Below are 17,563 nucleotides of genomic sequence, written 5' to 3' on the forward strand. Positions count from 1 at the left end.
CAACCTGATGGAGGTCAGTATAGATGGTCTAATAGAACAAGTCCCACACACTGCTAGAAGCCCAAATATTTTTTCAGAGCTAGATGCAGAAAAAAATTATATTCAATTTGCAACCTGATGGAGGTCAGTATAGATGGACTAATAGAACAAGTCCCACACACTGCTAGAAGCCCAAATATTTTTTCAGAGCTAGATGAAGAAAAAAAATATTTTTAATTTGCAACCTGATGGAGGTCAGTATAGTTGGACTAATAGAACAAGTCCCACACACTGCTAGAAGCCCAAATATTTTTTCAGAGCTAAATGCAGAAAAAAATTATATTCAATTTGCAACCTGATGGAGGTCAGTATAGATGGACTAATAGAACAAGTCGCACACACTACTAGAAGCCCAAATATTTTTTCAGAGCTAGATGCAGAAAAAAATTATTTTTAATTTGCAACCTGATGGAGGTCAGTATAGATGGACAAATAGACCAAGTCTCACACACTGCTAGAAGCCCAAATATTTTTTCAGGGCTAGATGCAGAAAAAAATTATATTCAATTTGCAACCTGATGGAGGTCAGTATAGATGGACTAATAGACCAAGTCCCACACACTGCTAGAAGCCCAAATATTTTTTTCAGAGCTAGATGCAGAAAAAAATTATATTGAATTTGCAACCTGATGGAGGTCAGTATAGATGGACTAACAGACCAAGTCCCACACACTGCTAGAAGCCCAAATATTTTTTCAGAGCTATATGCAGAAATAAATTATTTTTAATTTGCAACCTGATGGAGGTCAGTATAGATGGACTAATAGACCAAGTCCCACACACTGCTAGAATCCCAAATATTTTTTCAGAGCTAGATGCAGAAAAAAATTATATTCAATTTGCAACCTGATGGAGGTCAGTATAGATGGACTAATAGAACAAGTCCCACACACTGCTAGAAGCCCAAATATTTTTTCAGAGCTAGATGAAAAAAAAAAATTATTTTTAATTTGCAACCTGATGGAGGTCAGTATAGATGGACTAATAGACCAAGTCCCACACACTGCTAGAAGCCCAAATATTTTTTCAGAGCTAGATGCAGAAAAAAATTATATTCAATTTGCAACCTGATGGAGGTCAGTATAGTTGGACTAATAGAACAAGTCGCACACACTGCTAGAAGCCCAAATATTTTTTCAGAGCTAGATGCAGAAAAAAATTATTTTTAATTTGCAACCTGATGGAGGTCAGTATAGATGGACTAATAGACCAAGTCCCACACACTGCTAGAAGCCCAAATATTTTTTCAGGGCTAGATGTAGAAAAAAATTATATTGAATTTGCAAACTGATGGAGGTCAGTATAGATGGACTAATAGAACAAGTCCCACACACTGCTAGAAGGCCAAATATTTTTTCAGAGCTAGATGCAGAAAAAAATTATATTGAATTTGCAACCTGATGGAGGTCAGTATAGATGGACTAATAGACCAAGTCCCACACACTGCTAGAAGCCCAAATATTTTTTCAGAGCTAGATGAAAAAAAAAATTATTTTTAATTTGCAACCTGATGGAGGTCAGTATAGATGGACTAATAGACCAAGTCCCACACACTGCTAGAAGCCCAAATATTTTTTCAGAGCTAGATGCAGAAAAAAATTATGTTCAATTTGCAACCTGATGGAGGTCAGTATAGATGGACTAATAGAACAAGTCCCACACACTGCTAGAAGCCCAAATATTTTTTCAGAGCAAGATGCAGAAAAAAATTATATTGAATTTGCAACCTGATGGAGGTCAGTATAGATGGACTAATAGACCAAGTCCCACACACTGCTAGAAGCCCAAATATTTTTTCAGAGCTAGATGCAGAAAAAAATTATATTGAATTTTCAACCTGATGGAGGTCAGTATAGATGGACTAATAGACCAAGTCCCACACACTGCTAGAAGCCCAAATATTTTTTCAGAGCTAGATGCAGAAAAAAATTATTTTTAATTTGCAACCTGATGGAGGTCAGTATAGATGGTCTAATAGAACAAGTCCCACACACTGCTAGAAGCCCAAATATTTTTTCAGAGCTAGATGCAGAAAAAAATTATATTCAATTTGCAACCTGATGGAGGTCAGTATAGATGGACTAATAGAACAAGTCCCACACACTGCTAGAAGCCCAAATATTTTTTCAGAGCTAGATGAAGAAAAAAATTATTTTTAATTTGCAACCTGATGGAGGTCAGTATAGATGGACTAATAGACCAAGTCCCACACACTGCTAGGAGCCCAAATATTTTTTCAGGGCTAGATGCTGAAAAAAATGATATTTAATTTGCAACCTGATGGAGGTCAGTATAGATGGACTAATAGAACAAGTCCCACACACTGTTAGAAGCCCAAATATTTTTTCAGAGCTAGATGCAGAAAAAAATTATATTCAATTTGCAACCTGATGGAGGTCAGTATAGATGGACTAATAGAATGATGCTATGCCCAAAAGGTTTTACTTCACTAGGTGCAGTAAAAAAATTGATATTCTATACAAAGGTGGTGTAGCTTGCAACACAGATAGGCTACTCCACTCACTAACACACTCTGCAATAGGCCAAAAAGGATTACCTTTGCTAGATTTAGCCAAATCCTGTGAAAAAAACTTGCACAGCACTGGCACAGACCTGCCTGGCAAAAACTGATAGGAACTGATGTAACTTAGTCCTTAAAAGGACTGCAATTACAATTAGTCTTTACTCCCAACCTATCTATTTAAGAGCACAGACCTGCCTGATAAAAGTCGTAGGAAATGCTGTAACCTAGTCCTTAAAAGGACTGCAATCACAACTATTCCCTACTCCCAAGCTATCTGTAGATTTGTGCAAAAATTGGCTTTAAATTACCAAGGTATAGCGCACACAGCAACAGCGGTGCCGTCTAACACGCAGCTGCAGCAGTGAGAAAACGGTGGCGATGGGGAAAATGGCAGGGTCTTATAGGGCAAGGACATGTGACATACACTGCCAATGACACATGCCCTTGCTTGTGTGAAAAAAAGCAGTTCGCTCCATGTGTGCTCTGCTGATAGGCTGACAGATTGCACCTCCCCACTGCAAATGCGGGAAAGAGAAAAAAAAATGGAGATCTTCATTATTCCTGTAGAGATCCATCCCCTGCCCCTCCCCCCGGCCCGCTGAACACTCAAACTGCGTATTAACATTAATTTTCAGCATTACTGAGAAAAAATCCAGTTATGATTTTGGTGCACGAACAGTTATCGAACATAACCTCGAACAGCCAAATTTTTTTCAAATTGCTCGCGTTCGCCGAACGGCTCGTACACCGCCCAAAACAGCTCGAATTTGAGATTGGCGAACAGTTCGAGTCGAACAACGCTCATCTCTACTCCTATTTCACTGACCTTTCGATCCTCCATTGTAAGGAACTTATTGTATGTACAGTATATATCTATTATACTCCTATATTTATTAATGATGAGTGAGCACTAAAATGCTTGGGTGCTCGTTGCTCAATTCGAGCAAATTGAAATGCTCGAGTGCTCGGTCCAATGTAAGTCTATGGGAAACTTGAGCATTTTTCCGGCAGTTCCCCCTGGAGGTCTGCAGTAGGCCTAAAAATTGCCGAAATCGATGGGAACAGTGCTGAAATAACATGGGAACAGCATGGGGAAGACCCCTGGAAGCATTTCTGACTCCCAGGTCACTGCTGTCAACAATGTTGTCAGAGTATTATGCCACTTTTATGGACTCACAATAAAACATAGAATAACGAAACCAAAATGGATTTTCCTGGGAAAAATGTTAAGGAACATCCTTTCCAGAGTAATGACTTGTACATAAGGCAAAACAAATAACCAAAATCAAAAATGCTCCTCCACCCTTTGGGCTATGTTCACACCTAGCGTTTTTGATGCGTTTTTGCACTTTTGCATTGCTTTCAACCAAGACAAATACATTCACTGGTAAATGTCATTTTAACATTTTACAACCTTATCTGGTCATGTGGTGTGTGATACATGATCAGACACATCCATACAGTGCTGGAAAGACATGGGAACAGCATGGGGATGTTCCCTGAAAGAATCTGTCTCCCAGGTCACTGCCTAAAACTGTGTTCATTAGACGTGATCCTATATTACTGTGGTAATAATACAGACATTTTTGGAAATGTGACAAATATTAAACTCCATTTAAAATGGGCAAAGGACGGGGAAGTGGACGTGATGGTGATGATGCACGCAGAGGCTGAAGCCTTGGGCAAGATGAAACTGTGCCTGCTGAGGGGGCACAACACACACACATAAAGTCAAACTACCTTCCTGTCCCAATTTCTAGGGGGCCGAGGAACACTATTCTTGAAGGAAGAGCAGTGTGAAAAGGTTGTTGGTTGGATAGCAGATAATGAGATAATGCTTCCAGTCAGTTTGCCATCACCACCTCCCTGTCTTCCACATGGTCCAGTCTCAGTAGATGTGAGTCTGGACCACATTATACTAATTACTTTTTTGCCATTTATTCCTTGGCGCTTTACATGTGAAAAAGGGGTATACATCGCAAAACAATTACAATAATTTTGAACAAAAATGTGTCAGTGACTGGTACAGGAGAGGAGAGGACCCTGCCCGCGAGTGCTCACAGTCTACAAGGGATGGGTGAGGGTAGAGTAGGTAAGGATATAGCTGGTTGTGCAGCGGTATGGTGGAGAGAGGGTTACTGGAGGTTGTAGGCTTGTTGGAAGGGGTGGGTCTTCAGGTACCTTTTGAAGGTTTCCATGGTAGACGACAGTCAGAAATTTTGGGGTAGAGTTCCAGAGAAGGGGGATGCATGGGAAAAATTATGTATGTGATTGTGGGAAGAGAAGATAAGAGGGGAGCAGAGAAGGAGATCTTGTGACGATCGGAGGTTGTGGGCAGGTAAGTATCAGGAGACTAGGTCACAGATGTATGGAGGAGACAGGTTGTATATGGATTTGCATGCCAAGGTTAGGATTTTGAACTGGAGTCTCTGGGCAATGGGGAGACAGTGAAGGGATTGACAGAGAGGAGAGGCCAGGGAATAGCGAGGGGACAGGTGGATTAGTCGGGCAACAGAGTTTAGGATAGTTTGGAGGAATGTGAGAGTGTTAGAAGGAAGGCCACAGAGCAGGAGGTTGCAGTCGTCAAGAAGGGAAATGATGTGCGCGTGCACTAGTGTTTTTGTAGATTCGTGGTTGAGGAATGAGCGGAGATGTTTTTTACTTGGAGTCGGCATACTCCTCACCCTAATCCTCCTTCCTCCCATCATTCCGAGTGCCCTGAGACAACTGGACACCTTGAAGAGCTGTTTTGTTCATTTTTCCATTTATAGATTCTGGCCTCTTGCTCGGTCTGCTCAGAAGTGGAAAGAGCTTGGATATGTGGTTTGAAGGAGAGATTAGAGTCCAGGGTTACCCCAAGAGCTGTTCACTTTTCCATTGATAGATTCGGGCCTCTCACCCGGAAAGCTTCAAGCAGGGCAACAGAAGATCGCATGTAGCGAATTGAGAAGACATGGTCACCCTAAGGTGATGGTGGGAAAGTGCAAATACTGTCGCAAGAGGTGGATAATGATGAAACACAATGGACAGAAAGTCAGGAGGAGAACCAGGGTGCGGAAGTGGAAGACGAAGCGGGGGAAATAAAGTCACTGACCCAACCTGGCAAGGGGACATGCACAGCGAGGACAGCAGCACACAGAGTGAGGGAGGCATAGCACCACAGTAGGCAGGAACAAGCAGTGTGGTGGCCACAGACACAAGGCTGGCAAACGTTCCCCGGGACACCAACACGACGGAAGTTGCCAGTCCAACTGTTAGGTCTTCCCGAGTCTGGTCCTTTTTTAAAGACTGACTGTTGTTTAGATAACCCCAAAAAGGCCATTTGCAACATATGCCAGGCGATCATCATCAAGAGCACCAAAACTACCAGCCTGACCACCACCAGCATGCTCAGGCACATGACAGCAAAGCACCCAACTCGCTTGGAAGAACACCAAGGTCCAGAAACAGTGTCTGCAGGTGACACCACTGCCTCTTCCGCTGTTGTGCATGCACGCCAATCCCCTGTCTATGGCACATGCGAAGATGCCTCCCGCCTGGCACCTGTCATTGCAGACTTGCAACCATCACCGTCCACGTCCTTGTCCCAGCACAGCATTCAGTTGTCCCTACCCCAGTCCTTGGAATGGTAGCACAAATATGCAGCCAACCACCCATCCACAGGCTACAATAGTAAACTGCCACATTTCTGGACTGCTTGCTTGCACTTGAAATGTTGCCTCTTAGGCTTGTGGAGGCGGAAGCTTTCAACAACCTTATGGCGGCGACGGCCGGGTGTCTATCTGACGCGCCCACTGGGCCATGGGGCACTCGGTAGCTGGGCCGGTCGGTGCTGGGGGATGTCACGGTGGCAGTGACCTGGTCCATGACCCAGGGCGGTCAATTAAAGGGAAAGCAAAAGGGGAATAAAGTTTTTAGAGATAATGTGCGTGACGCCACCTGTGGTATGCGGCTATATGGGGCCACCGCTGCGGTGCAGATCCCCTGGAGCTGATGGTGACGCAGCAGAGTTGGTTCAGCTCTCCACAGACAGAGCTAAGCTCCGGGGCAGTGTAGATGATTTGAAGAGTAGATGGTGTCGGCTGGGACAGTGTCGTGCAGGGCTGAGGGCGCAGCTAATGAACAGACAACACATTAATGGCAGTTTCCTCTTAGCATTACTTGCTGTTTGGCAGAACAGACTGGGGTGGGGGTACTAGCTGGTAGAGGAGGTCCGGGTGGCCTGGAAGCAAGTTGGAGATCCACCTCGCCAGGTGGAGTTGTAGGCCTTCCCTCTGCGCTAATCTCTTTGGCCCTACTGATTGTAGCTATGCTGTGGCCCTCATCCCTGAGTAAAACGTCTTTTTTCTCACCCGTATGGCAGGCAGCTCGGGCCTTCCGTAAGTGTCGCTCCCACGTGACGGTGCTGGGCCCTATGGTGCTGCTGTGTCGACGGGCATCTGATGGGGCCAGGAGACCTGCAGTCTCCTGCCCTCCGGATTCTGCTGCTGGGCCTTCAGTGCCCCACAGCCTCACACTCCGGTGTCCGGTTCTTCTGCGCTTCTCTCCTCTGGGGCGAGCTTGTACACAGCTCTCTTCCCTGGGTCCTTCCTCGTCACTGTCCTGTCTTCAACTCCTCTCAACTCACTCTTACTAACCCCGCCTCCAGATTCCAGTTGCCAAGGGGAGGAGCTCCCCTTGCTGGTCTGGAGCCAGGAAAGTGTTGTATGCTGGTATACCAGATTAGGGGACCCCTCCTTGCTTCCAGGCATGGCATCACCCTCTGTGAGGGAGGCAATGCCACTATGGCAACCAGACCCCAGGGGTGCCACACATACTCGGTCACCCGCCGCCACTATTTCTCCCAGTGTCGTCTATACCTTCCACAAATGCAGGTCCCAGAACATTACCCGTGCCCTCCCTAGTGCACTTAGTGTGAAGGACCGCCTAACTGACCACAAACACGTGGACAAGTGAATGTGGCCTTGGATGGTACATCTCACTGATTCATTCCACTGGATTAATATTGTGGAAGCCGAGACCTAGTGGGACCCTGGGACGAAACACGTCCTCCTGACGCATAGGATTGCGGGCCCTGGGTCAATCAGGGTTGCCCCTACATTCTGCAGCTCCTGCACAACCTCCTCCTCCTCCTCTTCAGCCTCCATCTTCATCACTTGATTAATTTTTTCTGGAGATATTCCAGATTATGTACTTAAACTTCGTGTGTGCCAATAACAATAAGCAGGACTGTATGCTTAGGCGACAAACCGGACACCATTGCAGAGTTGTTGAAAGCTGTATCAGAGAACCTGGTGGCGGCTCTAAAGCTAGGGAAGCTCGCACACATACCATGCCTGGCCCATGTGCTCAACTTACTGGTTCTGCGGTTTCTCAAAACCTACCCGGGTCTGCCAGAGCGGCTTGTGAAAGTACGCCGTGTGTCCATTTCAGAAAGTCAGCTACAACTTTCGACCCCCTTGCCAGGGTTTCAGCAGCATTTGCAGCTTCCTGCATGATTTAGAGCAGCAGAGAGCAGTTGTTGAGTACCAGCTTCAACATGTCCATCGGCATTCAGGTCAGACTCCGCACATAAGAGCTGATGAGTGGGCATGGATGTCTGACATCTGTGCCATCCTCCAAAACTTTGAGAACTCCACCAAGATGGGGAGCGGGGATGACGCCATAATTAGCGTCACCATCCTGCTTCTCTGTCTACTGAAACGCTCGCTGATCACAATTAAAGAGGATACATTGCAGGCGGAGCAAGGAACTATACAGGGTGATGCTACTCAGCCCAGCCTCATCTCATCTCAATGTGGTTTGGGTGATAATGAGGAGGCGGAGGAGAAAGAGAACATGAACAGTCATCCTCTTGATGAGAACAGGGAAGTCTTGGTTGTTGGCAGTCTGGCACACGTGGCTTTATGTTCCGCTGCCTTTTCCGTGACCATCACGTTGTATGCATTTTGGGCATTACAGAAGCTGGCACGACACGATAGAATTCTTGGAGACGGAGGTGTGAGGTTCTGATTAAGGAGGATGTCAGTCTTAGATCAGTTGCAGAACGGAGGGCACGGGAGGAGTGATACAAAGAAATGAGGGATAAGATATAGGGCGGTGCAGAACTGTGGAGAGTTTCATGGGTGAGAGAGATGAGTTTAAATTGTATTCTGTAGTGATTGATTGTTTAACCTAACCAGTGCAATGACTGGCACAGGGTAGAGACGTTGGTGAAGCGGCTTGGTAGAAATAGGACCCTGGCTGCTACATTCAGAAGGGATTGGAGAGGAGACAGTTTGTTTAGAGGGAGACCGATTAGAAGAGAGTTGCAGTAATAAATAACAGCGACAGTAAGAGTTTTTCCAGTATCAAAGGTGAGATAAAGTCTAATTCTGGAGATGTTTTAAGGTGCAGGTGACATGAGCGAGTGAGTGATTTTCCACGTTGAATAAAGGAAAGTTGTAATAATAATAATAATTTTTATTTATATAGTGCCGACATATTCCGCAGCACTTTACAATTAAGCGGGGACATGTACAGGCAATAAATTCAATACTAGGTAAGACAGTTTAAACAGTTGCATTAGGATTGAGGTCCTTGCTTGCAAGCTTACAATCTACAAGGAAATGGGGGGACACAATAGGTGAAAAGTAGTGTTGAGCCACCCCCGTAGTGTTCGAGTTCCGTTCGGTTCGCCGAACACCCGTATGTTCGTCGAACTGTTCGTCGAACACCTTCGAACACCGTTAAAACCAATGGCAGGCGAACAAAAACATATAGAAACACATAGAAAACACCTTCAAAGGTGTCCAAAAGCTGACAAACTGCTCAGAAGACACAACTAACACATAGAAAAGTGACAAGTACATAAAGTCATGCGAAAAGAAAAGAGGTGGAGGAGTAAAAGGAGGGGAAGACACAGATATAGGCATGTCATGCCCTTCTAAAACCAAAAAAGTGCGAAGCCGACACGGCCAGTCCGTTCCTGCCCGTGCGACCTCCGTGTCGCCGAGTTTGTGCCAGAGCCGCGGTGAACCCTGACGGCCAGCCCCCCTCTCCCAATACTGGTGCCTGTCCGCTGGTGGGTCGAGCGAGCCCCCCTGCGGTGGAGGCAGGTCTAATCTTTTTAATTTAAATTGTCTCTCTAATTTGAATGAGTACACTTTAAATCCTTTTACAAGAATCTATTGGAGGGCAAGTCTCCTGCCAGCAGCCGGGTAATTCCAGCTCCAGTACCGTCCACTAAAGCTGCTGCAGTTAAAAAGCTTTTATAAGGATAGAGCTCGGCGGTCCACCGCAAAGCGTCCTACCGCCAGTCCCAGCCCCTATGCCTTGGGGTGCCTCCCCGATGCTTTTCACTGAGTGTCCCGGGGACCCGAACCATTTCCTTTGAAAAAATTAAGTGTCCAAACAACAGGTGGTGTAGCTTGCTTAACAGCTGGGATAATCCGCTGACTAGCAGACACTGCTACTAGGCACAAAGTATTTCCTGGGCTAGATGCAGTTAAAAATTTGTAATTAGATACTCTCGTTGGATGCAGAGAAAGCATTCCATAGAGTCTCCTGGCAAAACATATATTATTCTCTTAAAAAGCTTGGGGTAGGGGTCTAGGGGACCCTTTTATAAGCAAAATCACGGCCCTGTATCGCAATACGTCACCTAGGCTGAAGATAAATGGAACATTTTCATCACCTTTCATAATCACCAATGGGACAAGGCAGGGATGTCCTCTGTCCCCTCTCTTATACATCCTAGTGACGGAGCACCTGCTTTCATCAATTCGCCATAACCCCAATATTAGGTGGATTGAGGTGGTAGGTAGTGTTGAGCCACCCCCGTAGTGTTCGAGTTCGGTTCGGTTCGTCGAACACCCGTGTGTTCGCCGAACTGTTCGTCGAACACCTTCGAACACCGTTAAAACCAATGGCAGGCAAACAAAAACACATAGAAACACATAGAAAACACCTTCAAAGGTGTCCAAAAGCTGACAAACTGCTCAGAAGACACAACTAACACATGGAAAAGTGACAAGTACATATAGTCATGCGAAAAGAAAAGAGGTGGAGGAGTAAAAGGAGGGGGAGACACAAATATAGGCATGTCATGCCCTTCTAAAATCCAAAAAGTGAGAAGACGACACGTTCAGTCCGCTCCTGCCCGTGCCACCTCCGTGTCGCCGGGTTTGTGCCAGAGCCGCGGTGAACCCTGACGGCCAGCCCCCCTCTCCCAATACTGGTGCCTGTCCGCTGGTGGGTCGAGCGAGCCCCCCTGTGGTGGAGGCAGCTCTAAGCTTTTTAATTTAAATTGTCTCTCTAATTTGAATGAATACACTTTAAATCCATTTACAAGGATCTATTGGAGGGCAAGTCTCATGCCAGCAGCCGCGTAATTCCAGCTCCAGTAGCGTCCACTAAAGCTGCTTCAGTTAAAAAGCTTTTATAAGGATCGAGCTCGGCGGTCCACCGCAAGGCATCCTACTGCCAGTCCCAGCCCCTATGCCTTGGGGTGCCTCCTGATGCTCTTCACTGAGTATCCCGTGGTTCCGAAGCATTTCCTTTGAAAAAATTAAGTGTCCAAACTACAGGTGGTGTAGCTTGCTTAACAGCCGGGATAATCCGCTGACTAGCAGACACTGCTACTAGGCACAAAGTATTTCCTGGGCTAGATGCAGTTAAAAATTTGTAATTAGATACTCTCGTTGGATGCTGAGAAAGCATTCCATAGAGTCTCCTGGCACGCCATATATGATTCTCTTAAAAAGCTTGGGGTAGGGGTCTAGGGGACCCTTTTATAGCCAAAATCACGGCCCTGTATCACAATACGTCACCTAGGCTGAAGATAAATGGAACTGTAGCACCCTGAGGGCTCGGTTGCTACAGAGGTATTGCACCTCACCCAGAGGTGTGATATCTCACTCTCAGGTAAGGATGGAGTGTGGATCAGGACCCGACACCTGCATGCATTACACCACATTGCCATGGGGCAGGGCGACCAATATGCCTCTGAGATGGGCACGACAGTCCCTGTCCCTGGCTGGAGTGGGGGGAGGGAACACTGAGGAAGGGGAACCCTGTAGTGCAGGAGCAGGGAGGAAGCAGTTCCTGGGTGCATTGAGAAGGGAGTATAAAAGGTGGGCACCATAGTGCAGAGAAGTCTGAGCAGAAGTGGCAGGGAGCAGGGGCTCTGCATGAGCTCTGCTCCGGAGGCGGGCCTAGTAACAGAGGCCCAGGCCTGGAAGAGGGAGAAGGAAGGAAGAGGAGCGGAGAAGGCTCCAGGAACGAGGAATGAAGGGATCCCAGGGGTGCGGACGGGCGAGTCGCCACCGCACGCCCGAATCCACCTGCGTGGAGGGGTCAGGCCAAAGGGGGAGACCGGTCCCCGAAACTAGTGGAGGCAGGAAACGACCCTCAGCTAGAAATCGGAGGCTCTGACATTTTATGTGGTGCAGCCCCTCGCTACACCCGCTAGGAAGGCACCACATAGGGTCAGGGAAACTGGCGCCAAGTTTACCAAGAGGAGGCCCGAGGCAGCCGGACAGAAGGGTTGGTAAGAAAGGCAAGACAAAGGACACACAAAGGGGGTCCTGTGAAGCGCTCCAAAGTTATCTGGGAGTTGTCTGAGCCCCTCACCTGGTGAGCACAGTACGACGTGGGCAGCCGTTACCTGCAGTCGTGGTCTGGATAATAAGAACTGTGAGTAAAGGCCCTGGACTGCATCACTGACTCCGTGTCGTTACTGCTGCTGCCCTGCACCATCACCCCCATCCTCCGCATACACTGCCCTGAGGCTATACTCCTCCGTGGGGAGTTATGCTACGCTCTGCTGCACCCACAACACCAGCCTCAGCGGTCTGCCCTGCAGCGGCGGTTCACTCTGACCGCAATCCACGGGTGGCGTAGTCGGACATTTAAACATCAAAACCACATAAATAGTTCCGCCACTGGTTTGACCACCCTGAGCCACGGAACCAGGTCGCCGCCACGAAGACTACAACCACCAGCATCCACCAAAAAGGGTCCGGCTCCAGGTGTCCCAAGGCCCACGGGGTGCATCAGAACATTTTCATCACCTTTCACAATCACCAATGGGACAAGGCAGGGATGTCCTCTGTCCCCTCTCTTATACGTCCTAGTGACGGAGCACCTGCTCTCATCAATTCGCCATAACCCCAATATTAGGTGGATTGAGGTGGGAGGCACCGAGTACAAGTGCTCTCTATTTGCTGATGATGTCCTAGTATATATCACTCAATCACATATATCCATCCATGCTGTTATGGCTGAAATAGATCACTTTGTTACATGGTCAAATTTTAAAATCAATGCAGCGAAGTCTGAGGCCCTCGATGTCTCCCTCCCCAAATCCATATAGGATTCCATCCAGTCCAACTTTCCCTTTGCCTGGCCCTCACAGGGTATCAAATACTTAGGAATTCCTATTCATAGAGACCTCTCCCATCTATGTTATCTTAATTTTGGGCCCTTTATTGAACAACTCCATACAGACCACGGTTGGCAAGTTAGAACTGTTAGATTCACTACGTGAACCACTGGTGTTTTGTGGAAAAGCACATGTACACTGTGTTCCAAATTATTATGCAAAAAGTGTTTAGGAGTGATAAGGGAAGAATTTGTTTGTTTGTCAGTTACACTCATTGATGGTGATGTGTGTCAGGGCTCTTTATATCACTGTAAGCAATTGCAGACACCTGTGCTAATTAGTTTGGCAGGTGTGTCCAATGAAAGGCAAGACTACTTAAGAAGGCTGTCTCACATTATTAAGCAGCCTACATTTTCTGCCAAAATGGGAAAGAAAAAGGATGTGTCGGCTGCTGAGAAGCAACAAATTGTGGAGTGTTTAGGTCAAGGCATGACTACAATCAACATTGTGCGATGATCAGGATGAAGTGTCTTGGCAATCAAGAAGTATGTAGCTGACTCACAGTACACACGTGTGCGTGCTGATAAGGGCAAATTGAGGACTCTTTCCTACAGGCAATTACATCAGGTTAAAAGAGCAGCGGCAAAAAAGCCTTGTCATAGCAGCAGACAAGTTTTTGAAGCTGATGGTGCCTCCAACGTCCCCCGAACAACAAGATGCAGGGTCCTTCAGAGGTTTGCAGCTGTGCATACGCCATCCTGTCGACCTCCTCTATCCACTTCACACAAGCAGAAACGGCTCCAGTGGGCTAAACATTACATGAAGACTGATTTCAAAACTTTTTTGTTCAAGGATGAGTGCCGTGCAGCGCTCGATGGTCCAGATGGATGGAGTGGAGGATGGCTGGTTGATGGACACCCCACGCAAACACGGCTACAGCGCCAACAAGGAGGAGGTGGAGTAATGTTTTGGGCTGGAATCATGGGGAGAGAGATTGTCGGCCCCTTTAGGATCCCTGAAGGCGCTAAAGATGAACTCCATAATGTATGTGGATTTTCTCAAACAGCACTTCCTGCCATGGTTCAAGAAGAAGAACCGTGTATTTCACAGCAAGATCATTTTTTTTCATGATAATGCACCATCTCATGCTGCACATAAAACATCTGCATCTCTGGCTGATATGGGCATAAAAGGGGACAAACTTATGGTGTGACCCCCATGCTCCCCTGACCTCTACCCCGTTCAGAACCTCTGGAGCATCATCAAAAGGAGTGTCTATGATGGCGGGAGGCAGTTCACATCTAAGCAACACCTCTGGGAGGGTACTCTGTCCTCATGCAAAACAATTGAAGCATAAACCATCCAAAACCTGACAAATTCAATGGACGAGAGAGTTCAGAAGCTCCTTTCGAACAAGGGGTCCTATGTGAAAATGTAACATCACCTAGAATAAAGTTTTGAGTTGAAAACTGTTTGATTTCAGTTTCTAATAACCTGCTAATGCTTATAATTTCAAAAATGACCATTTTTTTGGTCTTTACAAAAATGAAAAGGTTGATCGAAAAGTTTGGGGGATCTAAGAGTGTGGCAACCCAGTAGTCATGATTACTTCGAATTCTGACAATATGAGGGTCATGTTGCAGGTAGTGCAGCAAGAAGGCACTTATGTGTCTTGCGCATCTCGGAGCCCCAAAATTATTTTCCGGGCTAGATGCAGCTAAAAATTATTATTAATTTTAAATCTGGTGGAGCTTAGTATAGATGGCCTAATAGGATGAGTGCTGCACACTGCTACAAAGCCCAAATTATTTTCCAGACAAGATACAGATAAACATGATTAGTAATTTTAAATCTGGTGGAGCTTATTATAGATGGCCTAATAGAATCAGTGCTGCACACTGCTACAAAGCCCAAATTATTTTCCAGCCAAGATACAGATAAACATGATTAGTAATTTGAAAGTTTAAAACGGTTGGTAGGGTGATTTTAACCAATCATCAAGCTTTTACTCTCCCCAGGATGACACAGGGGTAGAAAAGTCGTTTCGGATCCATGATTTGTTCATCTTTATGAACGTGAGTCTGTCTACATTATCAGTGGAGAGCCGCGTGCGCTTATCTGTCAGCACACCACCAGCAGCGCTGAACACACGTTCAGACAGAACGCTGGCTGCGGGGCATGACAAGATCTCCAAGGCGTAAGTGGCTAGCTCCGGCCATTTATCCAGATTGGAAGCCCAAAAAGAGCAAGGGTCCAGTGACACAGTCATGGCTTCAATGTTTACTTGGAGATACTCCTGTACCATCGTCTCTAGGCGTTGACTATGTGTCAGACTTCTTGTCTCCTGTGGCCTTGCAAAGGATGGGCTAAAAAAGTGGTGAAATGATTCCGCAAAATTGATGTTACCAGCAGATACTGTGGTTCTGTTACGGTTTGAGTGCTGAACACTTGACGGTCCCACGGTTGGCAAGTTGGAACTGTGAGATTCACTACGTGCACCACTGGTGTTTTGTGGAAAAGCACATGTAAGATTCTGCAATAGTCTCTGCTGATACTCCTGCATGCGTGCATCCCTTTCTATGGCAGGAATAATTTCGGCAAATTTACTTTTGTACCGGGGATCTAACAGTGTGGCAACCCAGTAGTCAGGATTATTTCTAATTCTCACAATTCGAGGGTCATGTTGCAGGTAGTGCAGCAAGAAGGCACTCATGTGTGTTGCGCATCCAGGAGCACCAAGTCCCTGTTGTGTTGGTGGCGAGGTAACAATCATGCTTCCTTCCTCTGTCCTCTCCCCCCAACCTCGCACAACAGAAATGTGATCAAGGTCTCCCTCATCTGATGAGTCTTCCATCAGTTCGTCCTCCACTTCTTCCTGGGCTCCTGCACCTTCCTCACTAGTTTGGCTGCTACCATGCGTCCTGGTAAAACCATCTCCCCCACCCTCACATGCCTGCTGCCTTGGTGCTGCCAACCGTCTGGACCTTGCAGATGTTAGCCCTTCCGCATACAACTCCTCCTCCTCTACTTCCTCCACCTCCTCTTGTGCCACCACCTGACTCCGAATTCTGTTTAACATGTGCTCCAGCATGTAAATCACCGGAATAGTCATGCTGATAATGGCATCGTCAGCACTAAACATCTTCGTCGCCATTTCAAAACTGTGCAGAAGGGTGCATAGGTCCCTGATCTGAGACCACTCCTCCAGCGTAATTTGCCCCACCTGTGGATCTCGTTGGCCCAGGCTATACGTCAGAACGTATTGCACCAGGGCTTGTCGGTGCTGCCACAGTCGCTGCAACATGTGCAGAGTTGAATTCCACCGGGTAGGCACATCGCATTTTAGCCGGTGAAGTGGCAGGCCCAACGACTTCTGTAGAGATGTAAGTCGCTGAGCTGCGGGATGCGAACGGCGGAAGTGAGCACACAGTGACCGTGCCCTCTGCAGAAGGCCATCTAGTCTGGGATAGTGGGCTAAAAATTGCTGGACAACCAGGTTCAACACGTGAGCCATACAAGGCACGTGTGTGACATTGCCCCGGCGAAGGGCCGCACCCAAGTTTGCAGCATTGTCGCACACGGCCTTCCCTGGTTTCAGGTCCAGTGGAGACAACCATTCATGAAATTGGTTCTCCAGAGCTGACCACAACTCCTCAGCTGTGTGACTCACATTTCCCAGACATTTCAAAGTAAAAACCGCCTGATGACGTTGAGCCCTACTGCCAGCATAGTAAGGAGGTGTGCAGGATCCCTTCTGCGCAGTTAGAAAGCTTGTGGCATGACCAGACAGGCTTTGGGTGCAGGTGGAAGACTGAGAGGAGGTTGAGGAGGCAGAAGCAGTGGAGGAACTTTGACATAAAGAGGATTGACGCACAACTCGTGGGGACGGCAAGACTTGGACAGCAGCCCCTTGTCCTGCTGTCACCATAGTTACCCAGTGCCCAGTCAGCGACATGTAACGCCCCTGTCCTTGCCTACTCGTCCAAGTGTCTGTGGTGAAATGCACCATGTCACACACAGAGTTTCTCAAAGAAGCGGTGATGTTGTGTGCGACATGCTGGTGGAGCGCAGGCACACCTTTCTTTGAGAAGTAGTGCCGACTGGGCATCTGGTACTGGGGCACTGCGACGGACATAAGGTCTCGAAAATCCTCTGTGTCCACCAGGCGGAAAGGCAGCATTTCTGTAGCCAAGAGCTTGCAGATGGTGAAATTCAACCTCTTAGCTTTCTCATGACTAGGAGGAAATGGTCTTTTACTTGTCCACATCTGAGGGACCGAGGGCTGGCTATTGTGCTTAGACGGGGTTGATAAGGGTGTCCCCGGCAAACTGCCGGTCTGTGAGGAAGATGCAGGCGGACATGTTAGGTTGCCTTGATCCAAAGGTGGTGCTATCGATGTCGGACAGCGCTCAACACCAGCTGGTGTTACCACCTCCAAAGAAAATGATGACCTGCCAATCACGCTGGCTGTTGCGGGTAAAGAGGTGGCAGGTCTGCGCCCCAAAACAGGTGTGACTGCTGTCCCCCCAGTCACAGAGGATGAAGAGGCCGCGGATGCACAAGATATGGCAGACGGTGGTTGGCCCGGCCGGCTAGGCCGCATTGTAGCACACTGAGCTTCCCACTGCAACTTATGC

This window comes from Phyllobates terribilis, unplaced genomic scaffold (genome assembly GCF_046119375.1).
Source record: "Phyllobates terribilis strain yellow unplaced genomic scaffold, ASM4611937v1 Scaffold_11__3_contigs__length_659146591, whole genome shotgun sequence".
Lineage (NCBI taxonomy): Eukaryota > Metazoa > Chordata > Amphibia > Anura > Dendrobatidae > Phyllobates > Phyllobates terribilis.